Source organism: Pagrus major, chromosome 13 (genome assembly GCF_040436345.1).
Source record: "Pagrus major chromosome 13, Pma_NU_1.0".
Lineage (NCBI taxonomy): Eukaryota > Metazoa > Chordata > Actinopteri > Spariformes > Sparidae > Pagrus > Pagrus major.
The window spans coordinates 28,208,929-28,222,192 of record NC_133227.1 but is presented as its reverse complement, the minus strand read 5'-3'; positions in this window follow the sequence as shown (position 1 = coordinate 28,222,192).

Below are 13,264 nucleotides of genomic sequence, written 5' to 3'. Positions count from 1 at the left end.
AAACAGCCCCGCTGTCAGGCACTAATGGGAAATAATGGCTGCAGAGGCATCACAGCGGCGGGCTGGTATCGCTGGGGACTGGGCCGGAGGTATTGGGGTCACATCTTCTGCCGGCTCCTTGAGACATACGGCGCAGAGAGACAACATCTGGAGGCAAGATGTGAAAGCAGAGATGATGTTGGCCAAATGAGGTCGAATGGAAAGGTTGTGACTAGGAGGAAGTCAGTGAGGCTGATCGTGTGTCCGGGAAGTTTTTGGGGTAAGAATGAGTGGTTACTTCCTCATCATCACCTGTCCCTGATGTGGAGGAGAAATCTGCGATGTTTTATTTTATAGGTCAGTAATTTTCATGATAATTTTGTTGATAGCACTTATTTAATGTTGGGAACTTTATTCTCCATATTTGCCAAATTGTGTGTTTGCCTGTCAACACATTTTTTTAAAATTTTATATGTACATTTGGCTTGTAGGAGGGGTGGAAGTAACAAGAATTAATTGAAAAGAGGGGTAAAAAATGCCTGCGAAATGAAAATGGATAGATAATCATCAAGTGATTTGATCAACTTTAAGCCAATTTGATCGTCATGATATAAATAAAACAGAGCTTCTGCCCAAACCGTCAAAGATCACACCGACTCCACAGACTTGCAGGCCCGGCCCGTTCCTCTCTCGTTTGACACGGCGGCGGCATGTCGAGAGAGGGCAGTGACGTCATCCTACAAAGAAGTTTGATTCTGCAGAAACCACAAAATGTCAGTTGGGTGTTGAGAGCGATGAGTGGTACACAGCCCAGCAGTATCACAGCGACACTGTCATAGTTTGAAATAAAATGTAATCATAGCTGAAATAAAGTTTTTTACTCTATTTTTCAATTCACACACTTTTCATTACAAGTGTGATTAATTCTTCAGCATCATCAGATATCTTTTGTTACGTCTATACTTGGAGCCACTTTCCTTAAATGGTAAATGACATTTTTTGTGTTGTGAATGATGAATGTAAGATGAGGAGAAACTAAAACATGACTCTGTTTGCATCATATTATGACTGTTTAAGCACTTAATTAATCTAAATCATAATTTATCACTCCATTTTTCATTTCATATGCATTTTTACCCCTCTATTTTTAATTGACATGAAGACTTGCTCTATACTGACTAAGACTATAGGTTACAGTAGCAATAAATTGAAAATTATCGATTGGAAAAATGTCAGTTGAACGGTCTCGTCTAAGTGTTGTGTGATGAACAGTTTGTAGACATTTTCCACACGCTGTCAACATCATGTTAATAAGAAATACATCGTATCGTTCATGAATCTTTGCCCAACGTCTGACTTCAAAATGTTGCATTTCTGATAAATATTGTGTATTTAGAAAAAAGACATGGAAGTGTTCATGTCATCAAAATTTAATCACGTCTGTGAATTAATCGATTCAAAAAGGTAAATGACGCTTTGAATGACATCGACCACAAACATCACTCAGCTGCACGGCAAAAAAACATCCAACAAGCAGATTTAACGAACAGCGCAGATCATTTTAAACCTTTTTCAACCAGACTGTGCTTCCATTTGAGGACTGAAGTTTCACATAATAGAAAAATGTGGAGAAAATACAAAAATGCTACAGAGAGAGTTTGATTAAAAACCTTGACAGTGTTTACAGCAGGAGAATCTTAATTGAGTGTTTTGAATGTGTTTTTATCATCAACCCAAATTATTCGTTTTCACATAGCATGGGCTGCAGTTTATCCCTGTTGGGTGGAAACACTCAAGTTGTGGAATTATTGACATCTGGGGGAAGGTATTATCCTCGTTTCCCTTCATGAAGGATATTCCTGTTTTGGGAGTCAGAAAAGCAGACTCTCTCATGCATTCTCATCATGGCTGCTGCTACAGAAGATTTCAGGTCAATTTTCAAGCCAATTTGGAACATTTTGGATCAAACAAGTACATTTTGATGCCTCTTAAAGATGGTGATAAAATGGTGATAAAAGCTGAAATTATTATGGCCCCTTCTTCAACTGCAGAAAAGCTGCAGCAGGAAAATTGCCTTCACTCAGGAGTCAATGATTTTTCTTTGCACTGAGAGCATTTGAGCCTCAATGGAGCCAACCAAGTCTGCTGCAAGTTAATATTTGCTGCATTATGAGAGTCTTACACAGACCATAGTTAAGTGCCTTAAATTAAAGCCCTAGATGGTGAAATTGCCCCATCGGTTCCTTCTTTTCCGCTTTTCAGACCAACAAAAGCAACTGTAATGATTTCTCTGACGCGTGTCCTCAGCTCCAGCCTGCAGTTTAAAAGCTTCATACTGAGTAACCTTACATACAATATGGCTATTTCTCATTCATCCTTTATCCAACCAAGGACTGCTGAGAACAAGTGGCTAACTCTGTTTTGTTCCTTTCTTTATATTCAGCTATACCCCGCTGAATATATAGAGGTCATCGTTTAAGGCTTCACATCTTGTTCCACTTCAGCTTCTCTATAGGCAGCCCAGTACTTCAGATTTTATAGAAATTTAACAAAGTATCTATTTATGTATTTGTACGCTTATTGTAAATGTGGCGACAGAAACAAGAAAGATGCTCCATATTAGGTGGATATAAACAGGGTTGTTCCATCGGTCCATGTTGATGCTTAATGATTAGCTTAATGAAAGACATTTTTCTCAGAAGAGAAAGATCCTCAATGACAGATTTTTTGTGATCATTTGGCGGACCCTGCCATCTTTCCAGCTTCAAACAGCTTGTTTATTCACTTATGGAAAAAAAAAAATATTTCTGTATTATTATCTTGTTGATATAGTAAACAGTAAAAATCCAAGTCCAAAACTACATAGTGCCCCTTTACGGCGGGGCACTGTCCCGTTAGTGGTTACAACGATGTGCTGCACTCACAGTCCACAGCCACTGAACCTGTTGTTCAACAGCTAGCCACATCAGTAGCACTATAAGCACACAGTGCCTCAACCCAAAGCACAAGAGAATGGCAGCAGCAGTGACAGACTGTTCGTCAGCTGCTAACCAAGAAGCCAAAAGCACACAGCCCTGTAGCCAAATATAAGAGTTGCTACAGCAGCAACACATGCCGTCAGCAGCTAACGTTAGCACAAAGCACACAGCCCTGTGGCCAAATATGAGAGCCACTTCAGCAGCAACACATGCCGTCAGCAGCTAACGGTAGCACAAAGCACAGCGTCTGTGCCAAGCTTACCCAGTTGTCATGCCAGGTAGCCCTTTTTGGACTGAGACACATTTGTGACAGCTTGTTAAAAGGGATGCTGGGGCTTTAATTAGACTAAAAAAAACTAAGAGAGCTTTTTGAACGTAGCAAACTAGCTGCTAACACATCTCCCTGCTTGGAGGAGTGGCTCTAACGGGATGGAGTGGGATATTTTCAGTTGGATACTTTCAAACTGTAGCCTGCCGTTTGTGGTTTCTCCAACCTTTCCAGCCTCAGCTTCAATGTGTGTGCGCAGAATAAATCTCCTTTTCTTTTTTAAACCTCAAAACATATTTTCTCAGCCATTCAAAGCCATTCCCTTTAACATTCAATTTACCCTTTTATATGCCCGTATAATTTCTCGCTCGCTCCCCTGCCGAGCAATTAGACATGCACTGCATTAGGCAGCCGCAGATAAAAACCCAAACTCATCGTGATTTACAAAGTACATCCCCCTCATTTGCTGTGGCTTTTCCTTCTGTTGCATATATATAACGTCCTGATGCCCCCAAAGACAAACTTCACACTGCAGTAGATCAGCTAACAAGATTCTGCCCTTGTTGGCGTCTCCCTGGTGGTAAAGGCTTTGTGGGCTTCACTTGGCAGGACAGTTAAATTAGATGACTCTGCCTCGTCGACGCTGCACGGCTCGACTTTGTGGCTGTTGGGTTAAAGATTGTTCCACGGCACGGACAGATTTACTGAGTGGCAGACACACTATAAATATGCAATAATGAAACTCATGAAATATTTATTGACCAGCGTCTTCCTCCATCTTTTTGCAGACAGGTGGGATGTGCCGCTCCTCTGTGAAATAAGACTGGAACTTACTGGAGGACATTACTGTAATGACTGCAAGTTACTATTCAAGCCACTATTCAAATGGAGGGTTTTAGCTCCGGTTAAATTTACATAAATCAGTCTAAGACAAGCTGTCAGAGGAAGTCCCAGGCTACAGAGCTTTATTTTAGGGCTTGCCAACATCCAGCATGGGCTCCATACGAGCTGCATGGCAATAACTTTCTGTTATGTAGGTCACGGAAGCTGGTAAATCAATTATAAAGTCTGCGCTCAATCTTCAAATACGTCGAGCACCGTAAACATGTTTACTATGTGTGAGTGTGTGTTGACATCAGAGACGTGGTTGTTTGCATTCAGACTGTTGTTCCAGGATTCGAGGAGGCTTCGGGGAAGCTACGGTGCAGTCAAGGCGAGACAAGACTGTGAGAGATTTGTATTCTTTTGTCTCCGTTTTCCAGCACGTTAGATTTAAAATTTAACAATGGCTACGTGGTGAAAGTGCTGTCTGGAGCTTTAATTTGAGGTTATTCACATCCGCATCCCTCACAGGACAGCGATCCTAAAACATACAGACAAGCCAACAGTGAGCCAGACAATGAAAAGGTTCTTGACTGTCTGAATGGGAAGCATGACCTGGATACAACTGATCATGTGTTTCACTTCTGAGGACCAGACAGAAGGTAAAAAAGACGCTGAAACAAACAGGAGACAGGCCTGAGAGCCGCAGCAAAGACGTATCTGCAGATGTCTGTGAGACTTCGGCAAAGGCAGTGAAGAAGAGGACTGCTGGCACGTAAACATGGATTCATGGATGCTCCTTTATGTACCTTTTTTCTACATTAATGGTTCACGGCTGCATTTACATGAACTTTGCCACTGCACGTAAATTAAGAGGACATAAATTCAATATGATTGAATCCAATATGATGAAAAACTAAAGAAAAAGCCTGACTGAATGGATGGAGGAATAAAATGAATGCAGATGCTTCTATACAGGATGTGAGGACTCACTCAATCAATAGATACGACCTTCACAGTCACCAGATCTAAACCCAGCTGAACACACTGTAATCGACAGCGCTCTTCTCCATCAAAACACCAAATGAGTTTTTGAAAGAAGGGTGTTCAACCCTCCGTTAGAGTTCTGAGACTCATTATATCATCTCCCTCCATATAAAGTGCAAAGCGTCCTTTGAAAGGTCCTTTAAAAATGCAAATTATTAGTATTATTATTATTATCTGCCATGACGCAAGTTGTTAGGGCCTGTGAGGGAACTTACAAGGACAAAATATGTATATAATATTCTTCAAACACCACAAAAACTTTGGAAAATGGCGGCAGCGATGTATAACGCCTGTATAGATGATTTGTATTTAATGGACTATGCAAAATGGAAAAATAACACTAGCTCATTCCCTGTGAAATACAGAAGTCTGACTTGAAATTCTATTAAAGTTTGATCTGAAGAAAATTCTAAAACTTAAAAAAAAAAAAAAAAGAGCTGGCTGCCCTTTCCAACATGGCAGGACTATTTGGGTTGACTCATGCAGGGAAGATGGCTGCAGATGAGACGGATACGAAAGCTTGGGTTTTAAGATTAAAGGAGAGTGTCCTTGTCTTATTCAGAGAGCTGAAAGAAAGCTGTCTTTTCCTCTTCACACACAGGAGACGTCCTACCACTTTAATGCTTCATTTCTCCACCGTCTACAGCCTAGGGTTCATTTCTCTGATGTTCTCATTAAGCTCCCCTGAGTGGCTGCTCTTGTATGACATTGACAATTTATGTAACGTCTTATTTCATGTCAAACTGTTCTGAGAACCTGGGAGGCCTTTCTCTGTTAGTGTCAATTAGCTTACATGGCAATCGGCTGAAATTAATCACAGGAATATCGTTGAAAAGACCAAAACCAGTCGCTTGTGCAGAGAAACATCAGTCCATTTTTCTTTCAGACTGGATGTTGGATTTCTACCCGATAGGACATTATATTTACTCAAGGTTTTCATCTGCCTCAGAGCTCCGCTGACTCCCTGAATGAGAAAAATCACACCCTCAAAACTCAAATGGATCCTGGCGAGGATGCATCTCATCTGCCGTAACGGCTTTGTTTTATCGTTGTGAGTCCTGCAGCTGAATGGCGCCGCAGACAAACGCTGTCAGTGTGTGTTTGCTCATTTGGCAGCACTTTTAACACATTGAGAGTTTCAGAAAGCTTTTACACAAGGAGAAATGCCACATGGGAGCAACAGCTTGTGTAAACAAAATCTTAAGCAAAACCACCCACCCGTAAACAGCAGACAGCCTCGCGCTCATTCAGACACACACATTCCCAACACAAACACATTAACGTCGCCCTCCACCACCTACCGTGCGTCACAAAACAGTAGTTTTCCACATAATAACTCCTGTGCCAGGAGCTCTCTGATGCCGTCACACCTCAGGTCGAGATGTCATTAGCAGACTACTGAGCTGCTGAGATAGTGAAACCAATTAGTGCCTAAATATGTTTATTCTAAGTGCTGCGTCGCATTGCCTACGATACAGCACTTAGAATTACCGTGACCTGGATGACAACTGGTGCTAGAGGGGCTCAGAAATACCAGTCCACAGGGTTTTAAAGAAGTCTTCCATGTGGACAGAGATACTGAGATTATATTGTAATTTTTTGGCAGATCTGGCAGATACTGTAGATGTTGTCAGGGAGCAGAGATGTTGTTCAAAATAGTCCCACTCAGTTAGCCAGACAACAAAATGAATGTCTGTATATCATGATAACACCATAAGTGCTGATCTTGTGTTGTTAAAAGAGATTTACATTTACAGTGTCTCAAGTGGTTTTGTTGTAGCAGCAGAGCTCAAAAGTCAAGTCAGGGGTTTCACTTGGGGACCATCAATAAATAAAACAAAGCCAATGTTATTTCTAAAACTTTCCAGCTGGCTGACCGTTATTAGTAAAAATTATGGGGGAAAAAAAATATACAAAATTGGATTCATAATGTGTAATTGATTTTACAGAAAACATTTTGAGTATAATATTAATGCAGTTAATTCAATAGCTTCCATGTCATGTGACCCAGTGACTCCAAACCAAGCTGAATTGTATTAATAATTTGGTTGAATAAGAATCACCTTTTTTTATTGGACTTCAGTCCTCGTCATATTTTACAATAATATTTTGAGGAAAAATTGCATTTTTTTCTTTAAGTTTTATGTATAATCAGCAGATTTTTTTCAATAGCTTCCAGGTCATGTGACCCATTGATTCAGAATTAATGCCGAATTGTCTTCCTATACTGGTTGAATGAGACACACCTATTTTTATTGGATTTTACTGCTTTTTCTATTTTCTATAAATATTTTAATGAAAAATCAGTATCTTTTTCATTAAGTTCCATGTATAATCGACAGGTTTATTTTTAGTAGCATCCAGATCCTAGTCCATGACCTTTAATTTTAATCTGTAACATAACCAAATAATCATTTACCACCAGATTTGGATGCAGAGCTGCGTACAAAAACACATGTACCGTGCTGATGTCTGCATCAAGTTCACAGTCTGTCATTTCACCTGCAGTGTGGAAGATGCTGTTGTCTTTGCACCTTGTTCCAGCATGCATGGTCAAACTTGTTTAGTATAAGCATCTGCCACACCATTCCTATGTGTTTATTGCACTCTGTGTATTTAAGTGTTTCTGATATGGCGAACACGCTCCTCTCTCCCTCCCTCACCGACTCATATACTGATTTGCTTTTTATCGATTTTCCTGACCGGCTTGGTTTCACTCGCTTCCCAGTCTGTGCGCATCCTGAGGAGTCAGTTAATGGTGCGTTACTAACTCCAGCCCAGTCATCCTTTACATGCTGCTCTCACAAGAACCCCTTCACCCTGGATATCCATTACTGTCGGACTGTATAGTAACAGCAGGCCCCGCTCATAACATATTTATGAATGTGGCCTGAGGGGGGCTCATGCTCTGAATGCTGATGTGATGTTCAGACGTCACATTTTTTATCATTTTTTCCCTCCTCTGCTTTTTTTTTTTGCTCCAGCAGTGACAGTGTTGGATTAAAATGTCAGGCGGACCAACCTGAAGCATGAAATCTTGTACCGACACTTGTAAGCCGGCTGCAAGCTAAACAAGTCCACATATTTCCCTAAAAAAGTTGACCTCAGGAGCAGAGCATAATTCAAAATATGATGAGAATCCTAACAGGTAGAGAAACATCCCATCGGCAAGACTCTGTCTGTTTGTTTGAACCCAATTAAAGAGGGATAGAGTTTTTTGGTAAAATGGATCTTGGAGGCTACTTCTTGCTGGTTTCTCCAGTGCAGCTGCAGAAAATGGCACATTTGACCTTCTACAAACTTTGATTCTCTCTGTTTCAGAGAGCTGTTGGCAGCGTTTGGCTGGTTTGATTTTCTGCCTTGACCCTGTTGATGCAGGACTATATTCAGTCTAATTCATTTATTTTATAGCAGCAACTGCTCAAACTATTTGATTGTAACAATATTCTGGTGTCAAAACATTGTGTTCCTAATCTTTTCCTCTAAAAAGTTTGAAGGGTCACCGGAGAGAGTTACATTTTTTATTCTCGGTATGCTGGATACAAGTAAAAATGTAGCGCAGCCTTTTTCTTTGATACTGGATGGTTTATCACAGTAGCTCCGGACATGAAGATGTACCTGAGGCTGCTGGTTATGAACAGACTGTTTTTGATCATTTGAAGGCAGAACTGAAGCATAAGAATGATGCTGTATCTTAGATGACATGACATCTGATGGGACACCAGAGATGTCATCCAAGGATCTGTCCCAAGAGAAGTTAGGACTGATTAGGAAACCTATAATAAAGAAGTTTTCCTGGCTAAATGTCCTTGAAGTGATAAGATTCCACAAGTCAAGTGAGGTCAAATCAATTTTAATTATATTGCCCCAAAAACACAAATCGCACTGCCTTGGAGGGGTTCAGAATCTGTCTTTAGACACTTGGCTCAAGTAAGGAAAAACTCCCCAAAATAAAAAATGGAAGAAACCTCAAGAAAGAGCCTCAGAGGAGATATTCCCTCTCCCCAGACAGACAGATATGCAATAGATGTCACAATAAATTGCAGTGTGATTCCCGAAGGCTGTTGCAGCTTTCTTGCAGCATGTACAGAAAGAGCCTGGATCAAACCAACTCTGCGATTAGTGGCCAACCTGCTCTACCACCTGAGGCACAGCCACCACCATACACTTTCCTGCAGTTGTTGCGGCCATGGCTCGAGAAAATGAAAGAGGGGCCACGACTTCCAAAAGCTGATGTCAGATAGGCGGAGGAGCTCGGAGATTCAGAGGGAGCTCGGAGTAGAGCCAAGAGGAGCCATCTGAGGTGGTTCGGGCATCTGATTAGGATGCCCCCTGGGCGCCTTTCTTTGGAGGAGACCCCAGGGCAGAGTCAGAAGTCGCCCGAGGGATTACATATCTCATCTGGCCTGAGAATGCCTCAGGATGCCCCAGGAGGAGCAGGGAAGTGTTGCTGGAGAGAGGGACATCTGGAATATTTACTTAGCCTGCTGCCCAAGCAACCCAACCCTGGATAAGCAGAGATGGATGGATGGATGGATGGATGGATGGATGGATGGATGGATGGTTATTGCATATGCTGTTTACTTCCTGGTATAAGTTTTCTACGAGGAAAACATGTTTTGTTTTTGTTTTTTGTTTGTTTTTTGCATTTGGTCCCTCTTTGTGTGCAACTGTAACAAAGGCAGACAGGTGAAAACAGAAAGCAAGCTTTATAAAAATAAAAGGTGTAAACCAAAGTCCAATAAAACAAACATCAAAAGTCCAAGCACAAAAAGCTGGCAACAAAAGGCATCAAAAACAGAAGCAGTAGGCAGGGGCAAAAACCAGAGAATAAAGAAGTATAAAAAAAAAAACTAAATAAAGAACAAACCAAAGAGCCACTTGGGAACACAGGAGAAACAGGCCTAATGTGGGGAAACGGAACAGAAGAACTGACAAAGAGTTAGAGAAAAATAGCGACTTAAGTAGACAGGGACTAATTAACAAAAGAAACACGGGTGAACAGGAAGAAAAAGCAGGAAAAGAACAGAGGGGGGAAGTGAAAAGCAAAACATGACACATGAGGAGAGAACAACAAAATAAAACAGTAAATAACCAAACCAAAACTCAAAGCATGACACAGAAGCACCAAGCACCAAGCATATTGTGCTCCTGTCTTCCCATGACAAAAACACAAACTCTAGAAAATATATTTGAAGGCAGCATGTGTCCCAACACTCCCTCCTCCACCCTTCTGCTTGTTTTGAAATTCCCCTCAGTTTGAACAGGCCCTCCAATAACAGCCAGCTCAGAGTCAGGGTGAAATACCTCAGCTCTGGAATATTCACTTAAGCCTTGTTCACATCATCAGGAGCTGAAAATGGAGAGTGCTTTTCTCTGTTCTCTGGTAGATCATATCCAGCTTTGTGTTGTATCACCTGCCTCTTCATGAACGTGGATCTGTTCACTGTTATGTTGGAATTAAATGGTTTCTCAAGGAGCCATTTTACAGGCATTGTGTGAATGTCAACACTAATAAAAATGGCAGTACTGAAGTTGTGTGACCTACAGCTCGTCTAATCCATTGATCAAAGCGTTGCAGGTTTTTACTTACTGTTTGATCAAAGGAGAATTCACACCCTTTGACTAAATCAGAGCATGTGGCATTTTTCTTTTTGATCTATAACGCAAGTCGTTTGATGTTAAAATTGCCATTTTTCAAAGTTATGGACGCAAAATGCCCTTTGAGAAGTCTAACTCTTCTATCAAAGGTAAGACAAGTGTTCTTAAGGTAACCAGGAACTGTGTATAATTTTAGAAAAAATTATGAAAATGATCAATCTATGATCAAAACTGTCTGAAAAAATCGTATTCATCAAATCGCCTGCAGAGCTCCTTCATGGAGGAAGGCAGTAGGGCAGCAGTCAAGACGGATTCCCTCATGACAAAACAAAAAATGATCACAAAGTCCATTGAATGTTGAATCCATTATGGTACTTTGAATTTTTAAACCATAAAGGAAGAACTTAGAACATAGAAAAAGCTAGCTTTATAAATAGGAAGTTTATGGTACAACATGGAATCCAGTTCTCACAATGCGTCCAGGTAGAGAAATCGAACTGGACCAGTAGTAAACCACTGAACCTAACGTTCTTTGAGAACATTGATTCCAAGGACCTCAGGACATTTCTAGAAGTTGTACACCTGTGGCAAGGTAGTGAGGGCACCTGATGGGAAGGACAGGTAGAGCTGGGTATCATCAGCATAGCAATGGCGGCGCTGTATAATGAGAAGAGAAGGGTTCCGAGTACGGTTCTCAGAGGTTCCCCAGTGGAAAGGCAGTGAGGCTTGGAAACCTCTATTTGCTTTACCACTTTGAACAAGCAGAGATGGCGAGTTAGGATATGTCTTTCATAAGTCCGTGTCACAGGCAGCTGACAGGTCCAACAAGATGAGAACCTTTCTTGCGTCTAGATGTTTTTGCAGAAGGAAACTAGAGACTTGGGTAAAAACAGCAAGAACTTTTGATAGGAGAGCTTGATCAGTTGTGTGCGGCTTGTGGAACCCCTTCGTGTACTGAGGAGCATTTGCGCAAAAATGGCCTTAAATCGAAGTACCCCATCCGAGGTGATGTCACTTTATCCAAGTTTAACTCGAAGCCAGTCAAATAGAGACGTGAAGTTGAGAATAACGATCAGCAGAACTGAAATGACATCTGGATTTCAGGCACTTCAGCTCTGAGCAGCACCTGCAGGAAGACATATGGCCTGCTAGCTTTTGTTTACTTCAGCGCCATATGTTCTGAGAAGTGCACGCAGCTCTGAGTATTCATATTCACACACGAATGCTCATGTGTGGATTCACACAGTCACCCTTCCTCAATGCACAAACACACAAATACATCTGCTGCTGAACACAATCACATGCATCAGCTCACATGTTTTTTAACATTTGAGAAAGCGAAAAGGGGGACAGTTGTGTTTTCATCACCCAAATCAACAGGAGACGAGAACGAAGCCAGATGAACACACGGTGCTAAGAGCAGTGATGGATGGCAGAGAGTGCAGCATGAGAAAGAGGCTCCAGAGATTGAGATGACAAGGCTGCAGGTTTTTTTCCCCTCGCTGTCTTTTTTTCCCCTCCAGATGCTGCGTGACAGACAACCTCAGCTTTTTACAGAGATGCCATTTCGTCATTAATTAAACATTAACCATTTCAGCTCCTGAAACGACAGGAAGTCTCAGAAGTTTCTCATGACAGATTCTAGCGTTTGTGATGTGCTCCAGTGCCACAATGTCGCTTCAGGAAGTGGAGGGCAGCTTTCAAGGCTTTCACAGATCAATTTGATTTCTGTGAACAGTTTCAGATGAAATTCGGGATATGGAGACCCAGGAATCCATTCATCACTGACAGAGCTGAGGACCAGGAAAACGTCTGATAATTACAGGGTCAACAACTTTGTCAGGTGAGAAGAAAAACAGCGAGGGAAAACCTGCAGCCTTGTCATCTCCATCTCTGGAGCCTCTTTGCTTCTATCTCATGCTGCATTATCTGCCATCCATCACGGCTCTTTGTGCCATGTGTTCATCTGCCTTTGTTTTCCTCTCCTGTTGATTTGGGTTTTGATGATGAAAACATAACTGTCCTCCTTATGCTTTTTCCAATGTTACTTTTGTATTTATTTGTGTTACTGATTCATCATCCAACAACCATGAGATTTATCTGCATATTTCTAATATTTATCACTTTCTGTCTTGCAAATGTCAACAAGATTGCAGCCCAGTCTCCAGGATAAAATGTTGGCAGTAACAGCTTCTGCAAACCACAGATATGTTCACATTTGTAAGTGTCATCAGCCACTTACCATATTGACATTTATACAAAATGTGTTGTATCATGTTCAGATTTCATGTTTATTACCTAAGAGATCTGAAGGTGACAAGGCTGGCAAGCAAGTGACCACTGCTTCAAGTCTGCATTTCAAGATTTGTAAGTGTGAAACCACTGGACATTGTGACAAAAGACACCAGCCTTTCAACAGTGACACCAAATTATATTTTTAAAGCAGAAATCGGTACAACTTCCAGCTGTGTTTGTGGTGACAAAACAGGTATTTTAAGCCAAATCATTCCTAACCCTAACCAAGTGCCTAAATCTAAACAGAACATAAGCACAGTAGTTTGACAAGAGA